The sequence below is a fragment of the Pleurodeles waltl genome, chromosome 6 (genome assembly GCF_031143425.1).
Source record: "Pleurodeles waltl isolate 20211129_DDA chromosome 6, aPleWal1.hap1.20221129, whole genome shotgun sequence".
NCBI lineage: Eukaryota > Metazoa > Chordata > Amphibia > Caudata > Salamandridae > Pleurodeles > Pleurodeles waltl.
Window position 1 is genome coordinate 1,330,282,636 of NC_090445.1, and position 17,078 is coordinate 1,330,299,713.

Sequence of the window (17,078 nt, forward strand, 5' to 3'; positions counted from 1 at the left end):
ATATATCCCACTCCTAGACACACTGTTCGTACATCACCAAAGACAGCGCTGTTACTTACACACTTGGTAGCCCTTCCATACTGCCCTTATTTATAGTATGTGGTTCTAGCCATAGTATCTGGCTGTTTAGACATTCGCCATTAAGCCAATGCAGCTGGGCATGGGGGTGTATGGTAGCAATGTGCAAGTTGTTTAGCCTTCAGTACCTCATAATGATTTGCACTGATCCGAAGTAGCTCTCACTACAGGAAATGTTTCAGACCCCTGCGCTAGATGTTGTTAGTGGCCTGGAGTTGTAAAATAAGGACATGAAAGTGATGAGGGTAGTTAACAGGTCCCTACATATTTGTAGCTTCAAGTAATAAATGTTTAAACATCTGCTGTACTAACGTTTTAGAAATGCTTGTGAGAGATTTTCAAAATTGGATTGCATCAGTACCTCAATACCATCAATACAAAACTTCACTGAACATTTTTTCTCGTATCCATACAGGTCAACGCCCATCAGAAAAAGACCATGTGGAAGGCCATTTCCAAGAAGGTGCGGCCTATGGGGGACTACAAGCGGTACAGCATTCACTGTTGAAAGAGGTGGTGGGACCTATGATGCTGGACCAGGAAGTCATGAGACGTCCAGCTTGGCCAGTCCTCACAACGTGGGAAGCACGTGCACCCCACCCTGACATCTGTAATGGCCCATATACTGGCTATCTTGAGCATGATGGGCAGTTAGGAGCCCAACAGCAGCATCAGGGGGGTAACTTCTTTTTTTGAGTTCCTGTTGTTTTTCTGGTTCCAGCAACAAATTATGGCATCACCATAAAGTTTGACAGACGTCAATTGCACGCAACATAAGGTTGACAGATGTCCAATGCACAAGAAGAGGTCTGAAACTTGTAAGGTTTGCACAATGTGTATGATGATGTGTTTTGTCTATTGATTTGTGGAAAATGTTACCACTAGATTGCTGATCACTACCTAAGGACTGTTTTGAGCAGACACATGTCTACCTAAGAAAAAAATATGCACCTGGATTTTGTCTATGCTATAAGGGACAGTTGTACCAAACAGGCCACAGTTCATGATTGTGTCAGGTGTGATGCTCACAAGCAGCACACCCATACTCACACAAAAACACAAACACACAGGTAAACACAAACATACACCCATCCAACATACACACACTACTGACACTACACCCCTGGGCACCACAACCACCACCACAACCACCACACATACCACCATACCCACAAGCGCCACCACCACACCCACAACACCCACCACAACAGACACAAGCACCACCAAAATCACCCCACATAAACAACCACTAGCACACCCAATCACCACTGTGGCCAGCACACCCACAGACCCAGCTCTCCCACAGGCACCACAACCTCAACAACCCATCTCAACAGCACACTCATCAAAACAATCACAGTCACATACACCTATAGACAAAACAACACCCACCAAACCCACACGCTCAAAGTCATCTAAATACAAAATACATACAAAACCACACGCATAGAAACATACACCACACACACATGCATCTGCAACACATACTGACACTCGCACCACAACCACACTTACCACCCAATGGCACACTCATCCAAACACACTCACATAAAATCATACTCACAACAACACCCAGCAAACACAAAAGCACACATTCACCAAAACACCACACACCTTCCAAGAAACACACGCCAAAACATAAACCATATACACCAGACCCACATGCGCCTGCAAAACAGACACACATACATCACCCACTCAAGTTCCCTCTACTTCTCAAACCCAATCCTCTCCCACCCCTTCTACCCCTTCTCCTTCTCCCAATTTTCCTTCGTACCTGTCCTTTCCCCTCTATGAAACCCAAACTCACCCCTTCCAAGAAGGATCTTTGAGGTGCCTGCTTTGTGCCCACTAGATGTCCCTTCCTAAGGAGGTCATCCACTAGCAGTGTGATTAGAAGGCAAGTAATCGGACATACACCCAAACATTAATGTAGTATATCCTGTGTTTTGGACATTTATGTTTTATTTATTCAGATATTTTTACAGAGACAGATCTCATTTAGAAGTAAAAACATTTCTTTTCACAAAGTTTGTCCTGACATTACTTATTGAATAAAAATGATTGATTCATGACAGTGTTATTTATAAAAATGTGAGTAACATGGACCTAATTTCATTTATGACAGTGAACAAAACATGTTCTATTTTTGACATATTTGTATAGTGCATACATTAGTGATGAACATTTGTAATGGACATGGTAATTTTGGTGCAAGCATTCATCATAATAATGGACACTTACACCAACATTTCTTTTATTATTTTACATGTTAATACAGGTTTGTTTATTTAAAAATGTGTAAGTAATAAACAAACTTTACACATAAACAAAATTTAGAGCTACATAAATTGTAATGATTTACAGAAAATGCACTAGACAAGGGAAAATGTGACATTAATACAGATATGACATGTTTTAAGTTTAGTTGTGACAATTCATGTACATTTCTCGTAAACCCACTTGTTGCATTGTGTAGTGCAAGTACTACATTTTATTAGAATGATGTTGTTCAAATAATGCGTAATGCATATGTATCTGATTTGATAGTTATGGGGAAATAATTAAACACATGTATGGACATAGTTAGAATTTGGGATTAATGTGACTTTTTATGTAGGTGTCCATTAGCACGAAGGCAGCTTGGACAAAATTGGTAAATGTAAATAAAATATACAGGTATGTTTCTTTACATTTCATAAACTACCATGTTACACACATATACATTGGCCATTATTGTACTATTGCTTGTAAGTATTTATAAGAAATGCACAAGTCCAAAGCTAATGTAAACAGACAATTCAGATGGTAAGAGTTTAAAAAGTCACTTACTTTCGGTTATGGTGACGATAGGGTTGATTTGTGTTGTGGTCAAGGAGCAGCAGCAATGGTAGGACTTGTATGACTGGGTTCATGGTGGCAAGGAAAGTGAAAAGTAGTAAAAAGTAACATTTTGACCTTAAGTGCCTTTAAATCTTCCAACTCAGTTATGGTGATGTAGCCACCACAGTTATGTTAGTGGGAAGGCACATTGTGATTGGCCCAGCTGTAAAACTGCCTGTGGTTCTGCCACTTTTGCCTACGGCACCACTCACGCAGGGATAAAATTATGGCGGTGATGGTGGTTAGCTGATAAACTTTCATCCATGGGCCCGCCAGCATCTAAATAAAGCAGGCAGACCATCTTGTCAGCGAGCGGATTATTCAACGGAAAAACAACGGCGGGACCGATTCTGCCAAGATCTAAATCAGGTCCTTAATAATGCTGTGGCTTTATTCAGTAGAATGGAATTACATGGTCATACTCTGGAAAGGAATGAACTTCAGGTTTAAGTTCTTTAGTATAAATGGCTCCTACATACCAACTTGTATTTACGAGTACGCAAATGTACGAATGCCTGGGGTGGGGTCAGATGCCTTCTTGATATGTGGAGGCATAAAACTGGGCTGGAAGGATTAGTGTAACTATGGAGGGATTGAACTGCAAGCCTCTGTTGTTTCTCTTCAGGGAGGGTAACAACCATTTGTAATGTATAATTAGCAGCTTGAAATGTTGAATTTGGTGGACTGGCCTTCTTGAAGATGATGGACAGTCTTGCTCCACATATCATGTTTTCTCTTCTTTGTGGCATCGGATGGAAAATATAGAAACCTAATAAATGTTTATAAAATAAAAAAGATACAATTTCTAAATAGTACAAATTGCTGTTAATCGTTTGAAAGTGGAAGCATTCTGAATCTGGCTAACATCAACTCTGTCGAAGGAGCTTCAAAGTTTCTTCTGCTGCTGCTGTCACAATTTTATTTCAGAGTTCATCTATCAAACTTGGTAGACGAATAAAAGTGCATGCTAAAAATATTCACTAATAAGGAGGTCTCCAAAATATATTAGGAAACATACACAAAATTGTTGTGGATTTTTGTAGTCTTTGGCTTTTTGGCAATCTTGATAATTTCACTAAGCATTCAGTACTGGATCAGTCAATCTTAATCTTTTGAGTTTTAACTTTCAAATTCAAATTCTTTCACATTTGAAAAGCATTTTACAATGTTCAGTTTCAAGTTTTCTTATGACCTCTGATATTACACCACTCATGACATGTTCTATAAAATAATTTATGATATCACTCATGACATCTCAAATGACATTAACAACAAAACTCTTGCCTACTCTAATAATCTGTGAGCACCCATGCAACAAAATATCAGTGGATTTGCTTTAACAGTGTAATAACAATCCACACTGAAAGGCATGAACATAGGTTTTCATAATAAATAAGTCTGGCCTATTGCCTTCATTGTAACTTTCTATAATAAACACCTCTGACCTGTGGCATCTGACATAACTTTCCCAATGAACCAATCAGGCCTATAGCCTTTTTAACTAGCTTGTTACTATAAACAGTTTGACCAACTACATTGTGCATAAGCTTCCTACAAGGCAGACATCATGTATACAGTCATAAAAATCCATATATGTACACATTTACAGTTGGCAATCAGTATACCATGTTTACAAGTATAATCTCACGCACATCTTTTCTCCACAGGTTTTGCCAGAGGGGGTAACAGCACTGTTAACCTTGCCTAACATGGGACTCCATGTAATGAAGTGCATTTCTACATGCCTTACCACTGTGCAATAACAATTCAAACACCAAGTCCTATTCTCTTTATCATAATAAGCAGATCGTCCTTGATCACCGATTTGTCAGCATAATCAACTGTAGTCTGCATTATAGGAATACGCTTTCCCTCAAGGCATATAGAGAAACGAAAGCACTCTTTTTCAGTGGAAACATGCACTTTCTTCCCAATAAAAAGTGTGTACAGCGGATGATCACATAAGGTCTGAAGAATGCTTTGCTGTTATGATAGACCTAAAAGTGTATTAAAAGTTTACTGAAAGCATATTATGATCAAGAAAGTCATGAAATGCCTAAAGGTATGTGAAAAGCATATTATGATCAAGAAAGTCATCAAGACTTTGACAAAATGTAAAGTATTAAGAATATTTCACTTTCTCTACCTGGTTCAAAATTTTCAAACATACTCTTAAGAATGGACTTACAGTTTAACATGTTAGACTTGGCATTCTTGGCATGGTCTTCCCTAGCTTTTTGCCTCAGCTTCCCAGGTTGTTGATGTGTGCTGGACTCTGTTTTTGCTGATTTTGATACTCTGGACACTTTACCAAGGCTAACCAGTGCAGTGCTAAAGTGCTCCTATGTAAAATATATGTGTAAATAGCTATGCATGATTGACATATTTGATTTCCTAGTATGTCCCTAGTAGAGCGCACTGGAGGTGCCCAGGGCCTGCAGCACTTGTTGTGCCACCCACATAAGTAGCCCTGTAAACATGTCTCAGACCTGCCACTGCAGTGTCTGTGTGTGCAGTTTTAACCTGCCAATTCGACTTGGCAAGTGTACCCACTGGTTCAGTGTATGTGAAAGGTGGGACATGTACTGATGTGTTTTACGAGTCCTAACAGTGAAATACTGCTTGTTAGAAATGGGGTTTCTAGTTGGCAGAGGTATGCATCCTTGTCCAAATAGGGACCACGATGCCAGTCAGGGTAAGTCACGCACAATCCAAATTATCCTGTGGCCACCCTCTGGTAGATGGCACTGAGCAGTCAGACTTAACTTAGAAGGCAATGTGTAAAGTATTTGTGCAATAAATCATGCAATAACACAGTGAGAACACTACAAAAAGACACCACACAGGTTTAGAAAAATATAAGATATTTATCTGTTTAAATTAAGGTCAAGACGAACAAGACTTGATCATCACAGCTGGAATACCACGTTTGTAATGATAAGGAGAGTCTTTAGTTCTTAAAAGCAACAATTACCTCTTGCAGGCACAAAGTATTTGGTTTGCGTCAAAGTTACACAAACGAAGACCGCAGAGGAGGAGATGCATGGAAAAAGGTAGGTGTGCATTGGTTTTCTAGGCGCACACAGATGATGCATCGATTCTTTTCCATGCAGCAAGGGCTTTGCGTTGAATTCCGGAACACTGGCATGAATCCTCTTTGAGATGTGGGGTCTTTTGATTCCTAGTGATGATGCGTGGAAATCTGGGCATGCAGGATAAAGCAACAGCTGTTGCGTCGATCCGGTGGATGATGCAGTGGAATTTCTGCCCCATGGCCGTCGCTGCATCAGTTCCTCTCACAGGAAGTCAGGTTGTTTTGTTCCAGCTTGGCGATGCATCGATCCGGTGGGCTGTGCGTGGAATTCCGATCGCATCGTTGGCTCTGCATCAATCTCCACTCGGGGAGTTGGGCTGCCTCGCCCTGGTTCGGCGATGCAGTGATTGTTTCACTACTGGACATGCTGAGAGTCAATTCAGGTAGGCTGTGCATCTATTTTCGCTGCACAAGGAGTTTCCTTGCAGAGATGAAGTATTTGTGGCCCTTAGACTTCAGCAACAGGAGGCAAGCTCGATCCAAGCCCTCGGAGAGCCCTTATCAGCAGAGCCAGAGGCCAGCAAGGCAGCTGGCAACAGTAAGGCAGAGTCCTTTACAGAAAAGCAGTCTAGGTGAGTCCTTTTGGGCAGCCAGGCAGCTTCTCTTGGCAGGTTGCAGGTTATGGTACAGAGTGTCTGCCTCAAGTAGTGACTAAATTGGTAGGGTCAGGGACCCAGTTTATATACCCAAAAGTGCCTTTGAAGTGGGGGAGACTTCAAAGAGTGATTTTGAAGTGCACAAGGTCCCCTTTCATTAAAACCCTGTCTGCCAGGGTCCCAGTAGTTGGTTTGCCAGTCCATTGTTTAAGGGCAGGTCACTGTCCTATGAATTGTAAGTGTCAGGCCCTTCACCCTTCCAGCCCAGGAAGACCCATTCAGCATGCAGATGTGTGCAGGTGTGAATGAGCATCCTGTGTTTGTGGTTGTCTGGGTTAACCAGCCCAGCCCAGATATGGATTGGAGACAGGCTGTAAGGCACAGAAGGATTTTAAGTGCAGAGAAATGCTCACTTTCTAAAAGTGACATTACTAAAGTAGTAATATAAAATCCAAACTCACCAGTCAGCAGGATTTTGTATTACCATTCTGGCCATGCTAAAAATGACCTGTCTACACCTTTCTGATCAGAATCTACCACTCAAACAATATATGAGGGTAGCCCTAATGTTAGCCTATGAAAGGAGCAGGCCTCACAGCAGTGGAAAACTAATTTAGGAGTTTTCCATTCCCAGGACATATAAAACACAAAGGGATATGTCCTGCCTTTTACCTACACATCTCCCTGCCCTATGGGTTACCTAGGGCCTACCCTATGGGTGACTTATATGTAGAAAAAGGGGAGTTGAAGGCTTGGCAAGTACTTTTAAATGCCATGTCGAAGTGGCAGTGAAGGGGCTACTTATGTGGGTGGCACAACCAGTGCTCCAGGGCCACTAGTTGCGTTCAATCTACAGGCCCCGGGCACATGTAGTGCTCTTTATTAGGGACTTACAAGTAGATCAAATATGCCAATTGGGTATGAACCAATGTTACCATGTTTTAAGGGAGAGAGTATATGCACTTTAGCACTGATTAGCAGTGGTAAAGTGCGTGGAGTCCTAAGACCAGCAAAAACAAGTGGAGGGAGGCAGGCAAACAGTGGAGGGTGACCACCTTAAGGCTGTCAGGTCTAAGACTGCTAAATTTGGTTTTCACTTTTACAAGGCCTAGCTCTCTCATAGGTTAACATGGGGGCTGCATTTAAATATTATTAAAGGTCAGATTCCCTTTGAGAGCAGCTAGAAATTTGGAGTTTGGAGTCTTTGAACTCACAATGTAAAAATACATATTTTAGAAAAGTTGTTTTTTAGATTGTTAGTTTGAAAAGTCCACTTTTAGAAAGTAGGCAATTTCTTGCTTAAATCATTCTGCAACTCTGCCTATTTGTGAATTCCCTGTCTGGGTCAGTTTGAGAGTGGGGTTGTTTGTGAATTCCCTCTAGACATTGACACAGAGGGAGCTGGGGTGTACCCTGCATATCCTGATGAGCCATCTGAGCTGGAGTGGAGGGATGAGTGGTCACTTACGCCTGAATGGGCTGTGCCTGCCCTCACACAATGTAGTCGCCAACCCCCTGGTATGTGTATGGGGCCTGGCCTAGGTGAGGCAGGATCATGTGAAAAACCAAGACTTTCCTTTGAAGTTTGCTTACTTCAAAGGCATAAAGGGGTATAAGTAGTGGGTCCAAAACCCAGACTTTTAGATCACTTCTGAAACCAAGAGGAACCTCTGGAAAGGAGAAGATCTGAAGAGCTGAGGAGAAGTGCTGCCCCTGCCTGTGACTGTGCTTTGTTGGGCTATCCTGTAGTTGCTGCTTCTGCCTGTGAAAGGGGACAACGACTGGACTTTGTTGTGCATTCCTGCTTGAAGAAGAATCTCCATGGGTTTGAGCTGAGCTTGCCTCCAGTTTTGAAGTCTCAGGGCCATCAAAGACTTCCTCTGCCAGCACCTGAACTCTTTGCTGAGACTCCTGCCCTGCCCAGTGGTGCAGTCCCTGGGCTCTTGAAATGTGAAATTGTTAGAACAAGGGCTGAAATCCATGCACTGTACACCGTGCAGGGAAATTTTCGATGCACCATCTTCAACGCGGCTGATAAACGACGTGCCATCTGCATCGCGGCTGGGAGATCAACACATCGCGGTTGGAGAAATGACACAACACCTGCTTGCAGCTGCTGATAACGACACAAACCCCTTCCAGCGCAGTTTTCTAACACTGTGCGACCGGCTTTCTTATGCATCGTCCATGGGTGTCAAAGTCACCATGAACTTGCGCGGATCCGAGGTGCCCCATCCGTAAATCGACACATCGCACTCTTGTGAGGGAGTAAAACGAGGCATCGCCGACCCAACCAGAGAAGAAACAATGCATGGCCTTACTTGTCCGTAAGGAATGAATGCATTGCTGACTTTTCTGATGCATGCTCGACTGTGTGGCTTTATTTTTTATGCTAACCAGTATGTGTATGTTGGATTTTTCTCATTTTGGTCTTGTTTGTTTTAAAAAAATATTATATTACCTATTTTTCTAAACTGGTGTGGTGTCCATTCTGTGTTGTTTTGTTTTCTGCATTACCGTGTGTAGTGGTACAAATACTTTACACGTTGCTTCTAAGATAAGCCTGACTGCTTGTGCCAAGCTACCAAGGGGGTTAGCAGGGGTTATCTAAGTGTGCTTCTCCATTGCTCTGACTAGAGTGAGGGTCCCTGCTTGGACAGAAGCACTCTGACTGTCAACTAGGGACACTGTTTATAACAGCTGGACATAATGTATGCAAATGGGGCATTCTCCTGGTAAGAGATTTCTTTGCGTCATTTTTTGGGGCCCTTTAATGCCTGCACAGAGCAGGTTTTAAAAGGAGGCACACCATTGTTTACAATGGGCTTCAAAGGGCTTTGCAGGATTACCATCAACATTTTTTACGCTAATCCTGCAAAGCTCAGAGTTAGTGTCAAAGATTTTGACGCTACTTCCCTAACCACCGCCATGGTGCACCATATCATAGATACAGAGCACACATGGTGGTGTTAGGGGGCACTAATGGGCACAAGAAGAGGTGCTGCAGTGGGTGCAGCAACACTTTTCTTAAATCTGGCCCATTGTTACTTAGCAGATGAACCAAGCCAGACCTGAAAGACTTAGAGGCAGATTTAAGAGCCCCTATCGCCTCCTTGTGCCACATTAGCATCATTTGCTTTATGCTAATGTGGCTCAATGAGGCCAAAATTGCCGCACCAAATTTACAAAGTGGTGCAATGCATGCATTGCACCACTTTGTAACCATTTATGCCTGTGCCAGGCATAATGTATGCAAAGGGGGCATTACCCTGTTAGGGGGCTGAAAAAATGGGGCGCTGAAATCTAAGCTATTTCTTTGCGTCATTGTTTTCAGCACTTTTAATGCCTGGTCAGAGCAGATGTTAAAAGGAAGCACAGCATTGTTTACCATGTACCTCAATGGGCTTTGCAGGATTAGCGTAAAAGAAATTCACGCTAATCCTGCAAAGCTCCAAACTAGCATAAAAAATTCTGATGCTAGTTCCCTAACTACCGCCATGGTGCACCCTGTCTTAGATATGGCGCACACATGGTGGTGTTGTGGGGGCGCTAAGGGGCACAAGAAAATTGGGGCTGCGACGGGTACAGCACCACTTTTCTTAAACCTGGCCCTTACTGTTTCGCTCCCCCTTGATTATTTTGATTCCGGTAGATCACTTTGTTGGAGGAGCAACTTGTATCCTTGTTATCCCCTAAGGGGCCCGTGCCAGAATCTAAGAGGGTAACAGTTCCTCTATCGGGTGGTTCTATAAGTATTTTTTTGCATGTTTCTGCACAAACCATACACCTTACTAATATCATGTGTATGGCTTGCAGGGTTCATTTGCACTTGATGCACTTGTTTCAGGGGTGAAAATATGTCCTTGACTTTGTGTATATTTCTCTTTACTGTTGTAACGTGTCTCTTTTATCCAGGTCCCCACACTCTAATGGGAGATATCCTACTAGGAAATAATAGGTTTCCTTTAACAAGCTGATAAGGAGTATTCTTACTCTCTTAGTAAGGACTGGGTATTATTAGTTAGGTTCTGATGTATCAACACTAAATCCCCAATGACTATACAGGCGAGAAACATATTGACCATTGATTCTGTAGTGTAGATAATACTGACTCACAGTCTTTCTCATCACAGACACCTATAGTTGAGGTGAAAAGTATATACGTGTTCACTTCGTAGGGAACCAAATCATTATAATCTCTTGTTTTCCCTTTTTCCTGTTTTAATCTTGACACCAGTGTTGGGTTGCAGTAAAGATTGTCTTTTTGACACCTATAGTCAGTTTAGTACACTTCTTCCAGTTCCTTACACACCAATTCATCACTGCCCATTTCTTCAGAAAAGATGCCTGGCAAAGAGCCCTTTGAATGGCCTATCGGGGATTGCATTGATGGCCTGATGAGGAGCACGGACCAATGATGAAGCATGTCACCTTATGATGAGTGAGGGTTATTGTTTCTAATAAGTTAGTGCTTGTGAGGACCTCGTACTCACACCCTAATTGGTGGTGAGGAGCCCACCAATTATGGAACAGTGCACCTTTGGTTTTGTAGATCAAGCATCTGACCCCATCCATACAAAACCAAATGCACACCCATATACTGGTCCCACATTACCCGTAACACACCACCTATTACTCCACCAGGCAGAAACACTCAAATGAACCACAAAACCACAAAATGTGCCCCTTTAAACTCTCACTCAACCCAGAACAGGGCATTGTGTGTATAACAAAAGTCTTTCAACCCTCACTATAGTAGTAGGCAAAGGTGTCTTTCAACTCTCATTCTAGAAATTCTCAATGGATATCTTTCAACCTTCATCTTATCTGTAGCAACTGAGAACCTCATGAATTTAGCAGTGGGTCTCTTTTAACCCACCTGCATGCCAAAACAACAGGACATCTTCTGAATTTAGCAAAGAGTCTCTTTCAACCCACACTCATCCCAAAAGAACAGGACATCTTGTGAATTTAGAAACAAGACTAGCACAACACATTCATTTTATCCTGTATACTCTGGCATGTTTAGGAACACTCACCCTCTACTGCGTACTCACAGGACCAGAGACATAAATGACACAATACATCTATCATACACATGCAAAAAATGGACACCATCTACTGCGCAATCTCGCAGGACAAAGGTCACATTTCATCTACTCACCCTCTACTGCTTAACCATCCACAGAAACAGGGACAAAAAACATTTACTCAGCCATAGTCACTTCCACTCACCAAACCTCCAATCCACTCTTACAAGAGCACACATTCAAAACTAAAAAATGATTTTGGCAACTGACATCATCAGTAAAACCTCAACATATCATTGCACAAAATTGCCACAATACAACTAGACTTAATATTTAACCATTCAGCATTACATTGCACGCAACACATATTTAAAACATTCTCCTGACAGCTTCACTCAAAGTGGCACAAATGAAAACAAAAGCAGCAAAATCAGCATGAAATTTGTTTCAGAACAAAATGGCAAACTCAAAGTCCTCTACAGTGGTGAGTGATTTCTCACCTGAATATGCCTTACAGAACCCATGACACTATGGTGGTCATTCTGACCCTGGCGGTCTTTGACCGCCAGGGCGGAGGACCGCGGGAGCACCGCCGACAGGCCGGCGGTGCTCCAATGGGGATTCCGACCGCGGCGGTAAAGCCGCGGTCGGACCGGCACCACTGGCGGGGTCCCGCCAGTGTACCGCGGCCCCATTGAATCCTCCGCGGCGGCGCAGCTTGCTGCACCGCCGCGGGGATTCCGACCCCCCCTACCGCCATCCAGATCCCGGTGGTCGGACCGCCGAGATCCGGATGGCGGTAGGGGGGGTCGCGGGGCCCCTGGGGGCCCCTGCAGTGCCCATGCCACTGGCATGGGCATTGCAGGGGCCCCCGTAAGAGGGCCCCTACATGTATTTCACTGTCTGCTGCGCAGACAGTGAAATACGCGACGGGTGCAACTGCACCCGTCGCACAGCTTCCACTCCGCCGGCTCGATTCCGAGCCGGCTTCATCGTGGAAGCCTCTTTCCCGCTGGGCTGGCTGGCGGTCTGAAGGCGACCGCCCGCCAGCCCAGCGGGAAAGTCAGAATTACCGCCGCGGTCTTTCGACCGCGGAACAGTAACCTGACGGCGGGACTTTGGCGGGCGGCCTCCGCCGCCCGCCAAGGTCAGAATGAGGGCCTATATCTGGCAGCAAATCAGCATGACATTAAAAACAATATCCATGGTAGATAAAGCAAAGTTCTCCACTCCGCAGAGCGACATCTCACCCAAATTACACACAATACCCTGAGCATAGATCCAGTACTGAAAGACACATTACAGTTCCCTAGGTGCTCAATTGAATGTCACAAATGTATACCCGTGTCAGATAACACAAAGTTCTTCACTCCAGTGAGCGACATTTCATCAGATCTACACATAATACCCTGGCAAATATACAATAAATTACAAGTTACTTAATAAGGAAATCCCACCAGGAACAGTATCCGCTCTGTTCATCCCACTCTCTCTTACTGTCACACTCCTCCTGTCACTCTCCAACATTCCATTACGTCACACCCTGGCAGAGCAGAGAACAATGGAGATGTGCATAGAATGCATCACAAGCATAGCAGATTATAACTACTTGAGATGGTCAAGTGAGGAAGGAATATGAAAGGAAGAGAGGCACCTATGCTGTAGAAGGAGGAAGAGGCAATGAGGATCACTTCTGCAGAAAGGGAGTGTTGAGGAGGAAATGTATTGTTAAATTGTGTATATTGTTTTCTTTATGTAATTTTAAAAGCACACATAATGAATTTAATAAACTGAAGGATCATCCTGCCATGACTGTTCCCGCTCATCGTAAGTTTACCTCGGTGATTTATGTCTTCGAATGTGTATGGGAAAAAAAAAATGCTGTGCCATTCTGAAAAAAGATGTAGATTGCTACAGAGTGATCTTATGGGTGGTCGCACCCTATGTGAGGATGGTCTTTTCCAAGATCACCGTACTCTTTTTCAGTGCTCCCTCTCTTTCTCAACTGGTTTGGAGTTAACTGCACTGGCTGGAAAGACACTAAACATCTAAGAAAGTCCACAACTTTGTACGTAGTTTTGCGGTCCTCTGTGCACAAGCAACACTCCATACCTGTGCTTTAACACGTGTCACATCCATTTTCTGGTTTTCATGTTAGAAGGCAGATCTCAATTACTGGCTTCTCAGGTGCTCTCCTCTTTTTGGACCATGATAGTGCCTTGATTGTCCATCATTCTATGAAAGGGGTATTTTTTTGCATTACTGATCATGCCTAGACTTTATTAAAAGAACTTGTCTCCCTATCCTGTGTCTGTTGATCACAACTAGCTTTAAACAATGTATCTAATGCTTGAAACAGTTTTCAACAAAACACACCCACATATTCCTGCATTATATCCATTGTCATCAGTATCTGGAGTGTTTTGGTTACCCCACACGGGATTTTATGCGAGATGGTGAGAAGTTGTTTTCTGTACATGTCATTGAATGTACTAGTTCTGCCTTTTTGGGACAAAAGCTTCTATATGTAGGCAAGATTGAATCACTTGCATACGAGCGCCAAGACTGCATCGTCTATAGGCATTGGAAGCCGACTTCTCAGTTTTCACTGATTTATAACCTCTTGAGTTACTGGGCTCTCCACTGCCCACTCAGGTTCAGAACCCGTGTAGCTCATCGAAGCGGAGCCCAAAGTCTCAAGATGGAATGCTCTGTTACCGGGCAGCCTCTTTAAACCAAATCTGGATAAAAAGGTACAGCATGGATGTGTCTGCCAAATAATTTCACTGAAAAGACTAGAACTTTAGAGTTGATGAGGCTCCCAGAGCTAAATTGATGGGCATAATTTGAGTAATGAAAGTGGTAGTAGATGTTACTCCAAAATGAGTGAGTATGTCTCCTGCCCGGTTACTTCCACCCCTTGGCCACCAGCAGACACTGCGCTACAAACGCTGGTTTCTGGAACTTTCGAACTTGCAATTCCATTTGAGGAAGCCTAACATGTTGTTGGACCACTAAACTTTTTTTAAATGGAATAATCTTTTATAAGGCACTGCGTAGCTCTAATTTGTGAACACCATATTATGGCAGCCCAGTTTAAAAATACACAATACAATGAGCACTGCACGTGATACATTGTAAAGCATGTGCTTGTGGTATTTCACAGTTTTTTTAATTGTGCAAACAACTCCCTGGATGATGCAGTTTAATTCCCTAGACATCTAGAGGCAGTTCATTTCATATTGTTCACTATGAATGTGCACTGTTACTGATTCACTGCTTTTGTGACGACTTAGATATGTAAGGTGCCGTAAATGCCTTTCTATGCCTGTAACTAGATTGTGCGAGTTGTGGTCACTTCATATCCGTATTTCTGACAGTCGTGAGATTACTTTTAACTGTGCTGTGTGTGGTTTGCTTTCTGCTGTGAGGATTTATCTGTCTATTACCGGAGAACTTAAAGTTGTTCTCTGAATTACTCAGTTTATAAGTTTGCATGTACTTTATGGTACACTACACAGTGGTATCCTTATTTAAATGGTGGATTTTGCATATAACATCTATATGGTAATCAAGGGTCACATGACCTGTGATAACACTTCTGCTCCTCCTGGTGTTTGGTTGAATTGGCATTCATGGTTGACATACCAAGGCTGTCTAGTTTTGCCTGATTCCCACTTATTCTACTTTCTCACACCACCCTAAAATTCCTGTCGCTTTACCTCACCGTCTGGTTCTTTTTAATCCCAGCTTTATAGCTGACTAACTCTGTTCCTATATTTCTCTTTCTCCTCCCTCACTTTCCCCTCTATGTTTCTCTTGCATAAGGTCATCGCTTAATGATAAAAAAACATGCAGTTTCCCAGAAATAAGTGCTGGTGCACACCACATGCAACCAGCGGCACAAATTAAGCCTTTTAAACGGCAATGCTATTTCACCACATAAAATCAGACTCGTACTCTTATTTTGAGGTGTATCCTCCCAGACACCTTCTTGCTGTGAGCCTAACTTCCTATCTGCTTTCCCTTTCGATTGAACATGATTGTTGCTGGCATCACAGGGAGCTCATTTTGTTTTCATTATGCGTGTGCTAATCACGACTGGCTAATGCGACCATAAAAGCTGTGGTAATGGCGCTTGCGTCGCGAGCTCCATTATAACTTCGTCGATTCATTAATGCGCCATCTTTCCCGGGTGTTAGCGAAAGAGAGAGCCTCCTGTGTTCAGCCAGCGATCGAAAAACAAATCCCGTGCTCCACTAACTGAGTCATTAACACACTCAGTCAGACGCCTCTCCTTCCACTCTGTAAAACTGTCCTCTTTTGAACCGCCTTGCTCAGGCTTGCTCCCGAGCCACAGTGAACTTTCAGACAACGGTCGTTTTGCTGTCACTGCTTGGAGTCCGGAGCACATAATTTTCCTTGGCAGCAGCAAATGTATGCGCTGCAGATAAAACTCTCCATCTGCAGGTCGATTTTAAGTGCTAGTAATACGTTGGTCATGGTTGCGGTTCTGTTGAAATCTGCAAGTCACCTGCAATCACTGTATCCGCATATACTATATATACACAGCGCACCATAGGAATTTATTTTAACTAATTAGCTCGTTAATTAGGGATTTACCTATTTTGAATAAGTGACAGTATTTATGTTAGCGATCACAGAGGACACTGACCTTCAATGTTGTTTACGTCACGTGAAATATATGAGTTAAGTCCCATTTTCCAGTCTGCTGTGGTGTCTCTGTTTGGTGGGTTCCGTCTCCTGGGGCTACTGACAAACCTCACAACCACCACCTTGTTTTCTCCACACTCGCCTGACATTTTAGTGTCCGACTGATAAAGTGCCTGACCTATTGAGTAGGGCTGAAGTCCTAAACAAATTATTGGGGTTAGAGTGACTCATTTGCATGTCTAATGACATCACCTGCAGGAAGTGACAGATACAATATCTCTTATGTAAACGGGATTAGCCTACTTTACAGCCAAAGCTAAGATACTGTACTTGTAAGAAAGTAAATAGATGTCAAGCGAGGGAAAAGACTGAGAGATTTTTATCTCACTTTTTAATTTTTATTCGAGTGGTCATACAATATTGAACACAGTAATTCAGTTAATTGCTCATTTCGGTTATGTACAGTGTAATGTTGCATACTCACAGAACTAATTAGATAAAATCTTAGGAAGATACAAAATAAATTCCACAAACGGGCACCATTATTGAGAGAGGCAAAAAGAAACAAAACCAAACTAAAGGAAGATCTATATAACCGCCACAGGACATAAATATGTTCCCAAATTAATCTTACTCAAACAGTCAGCATACACAAATGTATACAGTATGTATAAATGTTACATATTTTGTGGTAATGGGTATTATTTTTATGGTGATGTCACA

General features: G+C 42.8%; 1 protein-coding gene across 1 annotated transcript in view; it reads left to right on the plus strand.

Moving 5' to 3' along the window:
• Positions 1-17,078, plus strand: part of SH2D4B (SH2 domain containing 4B) — a 1,234,963-nt gene that overhangs the window by 408,709 nt on the left and 809,176 nt on the right. The gene's annotated exons all lie outside the window — the stretch shown is intronic.